Source organism: Austrofundulus limnaeus, unplaced genomic scaffold (assembly GCF_001266775.1).
Source record: "Austrofundulus limnaeus strain Quisiro unplaced genomic scaffold, Austrofundulus_limnaeus-1.0 Scaffold572, whole genome shotgun sequence".
Lineage (NCBI taxonomy): Eukaryota > Metazoa > Chordata > Actinopteri > Cyprinodontiformes > Rivulidae > Austrofundulus > Austrofundulus limnaeus.
The window spans coordinates 281,289-286,263 of NW_013952974.1; positions in this window are offsets into that span (position 1 = coordinate 281,289).

Genomic DNA, 4,975 nt, shown 5'->3' on the forward strand with positions numbered 1-4,975 from the left:
CTTTCTTTCTTTCTTTCTGTCTTTCTTTCTTTCTGTCTTTCTGTCTTTCTTTCTTTCTTTCTTTCTTTCTTTCTTTCTTTCTTTCTTTCTTTCTGTCTTTCTGTCTTTCTTTCTTTCTTTCTTTCTTTCTTTCTTTCTTTCTTTCTGTCTTTCTTTCTTTCTGTCTTTCTGTCTTTCTTTCTTTCTTTCTTTCTTTCTTTCTTTCTTTCTTTCTGTCTGTCTTTACATTTATAAATGCAAAGCGTTGGTACTTTGAGCTCATTGTTTCAGGAATGAACTGCAGTTTTTTAAATGTTATATTTTATTTTATTTTGGAGGAAAGACTCAATGATTGCAACCGGAATGGAAGAAGAAACAAATAAAATGCTCCGGTGTTTGTTTGGTAAAATGAACTCCAGATGAATTTTAACACCATTATTATGACCCAATTAATAAAAAAAATGACTTGATAGGAGCTGAATAATTCAGGGAACATAAGAATCCAGCTGTTGCTGCTGATTAAAGAAACATAAAAATATCATATCTTATAATTCATCTTTCGTTACGATACACGGCGTGTTTCCCAAAGTCTCATTTTGTCCCAAAACATTTAGATTTTCTGTTTCTATGATCTGAAAGTGAAGAAGAGGATGTTTGCTGAGGAAGTCGCGTCCCCCCTCCCCTCAGAGGAAACAGCCATGTCATAATTTATGACTTAAAAAGCATGAATTTTTCAGCGTGCGGTGGCAGAGATGGCACTTCATGTTTACGGCAATCACTTCCTTAGTGAATGATTCATGTGGATGTGGAGCTTCTGAATATTTCAGGGAACAAACAGAAACATCGGTGCTCAGAGTTTTAAACCCCGATCAACAGTCGGGAAAATTCACTTTACCTTCCTGAGATTTTAGAAAACCCTTCAGAGCGGGAGCGTTTGTAACGCTGTCATTAAAAAAATCTGGATTTTAGGTCAAATTAATTATGTTTTAAATGTTAAATGATTGAGAACTTAATTACCTTTATTTTTATTATTAAGAAGTTCACTATATCAAAGCTCAGTTTTTAGTTTTTGATTTTTATAAATGAAGTGGGGAAGCGCCGATATTCATTTCAGACAATATATCAATATTATTATTGCTGTTATAGCTGATAACCGACATTTACCGATATTACACAAACACACAATTTATAAACATATACACACAAATACACTTGAGTCTTTTTTCAATACCGTAAAAAATGACCAGACCGCTGACATGTCTGTGTCTTTAGTTATTCCTGGCTGCAAAGCATCAACATCACTAACTCCATCAAACAAACCCGACCATCTCTGCTCACAAAACAGAAACACAAAGATAACAAGTGGAAATCAACACTGATCATTAATATTGGCCCAGTTTCACTTACTGGATCAATAGGCTAAAAAATGACCAACATCAGCCGATACCGATGTTGTTATATCATGCATCCCTGAGTTGAAGAATTAATTACGAAAAAACCACATAAAAAATCTGGCTCCGTTAGTTGTTCTTAAACATTCTGACATAATTAGCGAGCAATGGGTCATTGTTTTACAGAGCCCACGAGGGGACATGGGAGATTTTTTCTCTTGCGTTCCCACGCAATAGTATTGCGTTACCTCTCAATGTCTTTGTGTTACCTTGCAATACTTTTGCGTTACCTTGCAATTCTTTTGCGTTACCTCATAATATCTTTGCGTTACCTCGTAATATCTTTGCGTTACCTCATAATATCTTTGCATTACCTCGTAATATCTTTGTGTTACCTCGTAATATATTTGTGTTACCTCGTAATATCTTTGCGTTACCTCGTAATATCTTTGCGTTACCTCGTAATATCTTTGCGTTACCTCGTAATATCTTTGTGTTACCTCGTAATATCTTTGCGTTACCTCGTAATATCTTTGCGTTACCTCGTAATATCTTTGCATTACCTCGTAATATCTTTGCTTTACTTCGTAATATCTTTGCATTACCTCGTAATATCTTTGCATTACCTCGCAATACTTTTGCATTACCTCGTAATATCTTTGCGTTACTTCGCAATACTTTTGCATTACCTTGCAATACTTTTGCGTTACCTCGCAATACTTTTGTGTTAACTCGTAATACTTTTGCGTTACCTTGCAATACTTTTGCGTTACCTCATAAAATCTTTGCGTTACCTCGCAATACTTTTGCATTACCTTGCAATATCTTTGCGTTACCTTGCAATATCTTTGTGTTACCTCGTAATATCTTTGCATTACCTCTCAATACTTTTGCGTTACCTCGTAATATGTTTGTGTTACCTCTCAATACTTTTGCATTACCTTGCAATATCTTTGCGTTACCTTGCAATATCTTTGTGTTACCTCGTAATATCTTTGCATTACCTCTCAATACTTTTGCGTTACCTCGTAATATGTTTGTGTTACCTCTCAATACTTTTGCGTTACCTCGCAATACTTTTGCATTACCTTGCAATATCTTTGCGTTACCTTGCAATATCTTTGTTACCTCGTAATATCTTTGCATTACCTCTCAATACTTTTGCGTTACCTCGTAATATGTTTGTGTTACCTCTCAATACTTTTGTGTTACCTCGTAATATCTTTGCGTTACCTCGCAATACTTTTGCGTTACCTCGCAATACTTTTGCGTTACCTCGCAATGCTTTTGCGTTACCTTGCAATATCTTTGCGTTACCTCGCAATACTTTTGCGTTACCTCGCAATACTTTTACGTTACCTCGCAATACTTTTGCGTTACCTCGTAATATCTTTGTGTTACCTCACAATACTTTCGCGTTACCTCGCAATACTTTCGCGTTACCTCGTAATATCTTTGCATTACCTCGCAATAGTTTTGCGTTACCTCACAAAATTGTTTTGTGTTCCCACGCAAAAGATTGTTTTGTATATGAACTGAATTAAAACAGACTTTTATTTTGAAATATCTGGTTACCAAAACAGGATGTGTCGCCACGAGTTAGTGAAATCGACATTGATGTTGTGTGGCTGCACTGTGTTAAAATATCATCATATGACATACTTCCATGCGTGGTTGTGTGATATTTTCATTCTGAAGCTGAATTAAAGCAGTAGGCTAACTCATTAATGGTGAACATGTGAGTTTGTTAATAAACCGGCAGCACAACAGTGATGAAATACTTTTGCGAGGGAATGCAAAAGAAAAACATCTCCCCATGCCCCCTCGCGGGCTCCGTTTTGTTTGATTTGAATCAGAACATTTTACATCCAGTGAAAACCAAGATGAGAACAAATAAACGACAATATTCTGGTCATTTAGTGATTTTTTCCACGGTCTTGACTGGTGAAATAAAATCGAGAGACCAGACCGAAACCATCCAAAAGTGGTCCTAAGACCAAGACGAGTCTCGAGTCCTACAACAGTAGGGTGTCTAATGTAGACTGGAACGGTTCTGGTCACATTTGTGTTTCCTGGAAGCTGCAGCGGCCTGGTGGAAATCTCTCCTCCTGCCTGCGTGATGCCCTTCAGAGGCCCTGCCGGCTGTTTGGGTTTCAGCCAAGGTTACTATAGAAACGTACAGAGGGATGCAGGGAGACGCAGCCTCCGGCTGACGGAGAACACGCGTCCACATTTCCACAAGAAGCTTCACTCCCAGCCTAAAAACCCAAACCCAGCAGTTTGTTACGCGTCGTCGTGCTGAGAGGACTGAAACAGCTGATTTATGCACCCATCAGTATTTATTGATTTGATCGGCTCGTGTCAGAGAATCAGCTCGCCATCTGCACACGGTGGCGTTCCCACAAACCCCCGGAGCCTTTAAAGGGCTCATCTGTAAATTTATTCCTCACATCTRGACGCGTGAAACTCCCCAACGTGAATAATTCAAACTTTCGTTGTTTCTTGTTGACGGGATCAGCAGGACTGACGAGACTTCGTCTGCTTCCTGTCTCACAGGTGAGTTTGATCCTCATCACACCTGAACACATCACAGCTGAGAAACTCAGCTCCCGCCGGCGGGCGGAATAAAGAATCGACTCGCATGTGAACGAATTCCCGTCCCGATCAAACGCGTTTAAATTATAACGTACGCCCGACTGAAGCGGATCGCGCTCGACGCGCCACATTAAAAAATACATTAACATGAATTCATGCATGCACGGCGGAGACGTCATGAATAAATGGATGAACAAATGAGAGTGAATGAGTGAGTAAATGTTAAATTAAAGATTGGGAATGAAGCAGGATCAGGATGTTTAATTGATCAGCATCAAAAGACAAATGCTCCCAGACAAGCGTGCAAACCTGTGGACTAAAACTGAAACTGACCTGCCTATCCTTCAAATATAAAAAGTCAATGAAAATATCTTCATATTTAATAAAATTAGCATAAAACACATGTTTTAACCCATTTTGTCACATAACTGGTATATTTTCCTTTGAATTTGGCTCAACTAAAGTGAAACAGGAAGTGACATCAAAGGGGAACTCTTTGAGAAAAAAACTTCCTGGTTTTGTTTATTAAAAGAATCTTATTTAAACTCTGATTTTTCTTCCTCTCTCTCTTATTGGGACTAAAATAATCTAAAGAAACATCAGAAAACTCTCTTCTGTCTGTGTTAGTTGTAGTAACGCTCTGTTCACATGCAGACATTCCCCTTTAACATCACTTCCTGTTAATTCACATGCAAATATCTCAACAACTGTTCATCTCAGTGGTGCGAAATTGTTTTTGCAATATGTTATCAATGTTATCGTTCTAAAAGTGAAATCACATTTATCACAYAAGACTYATGTCACAGGTGCTTTAAAGCTGACATCTTGTGAGTTACTGGTGCTCAGATTGGGTTTGGGTTGAAACGATTCCAGATTCTTTTAGAGCAGAGGGTTCAAACTCATTGTCACTAGAACTGCCACAAACTATTATTTTAATAATCGATTAATCACCGATTATTTTTTCGATTAGTCGACTAATCAGATCATACGCTAATTGAATATAAAACATA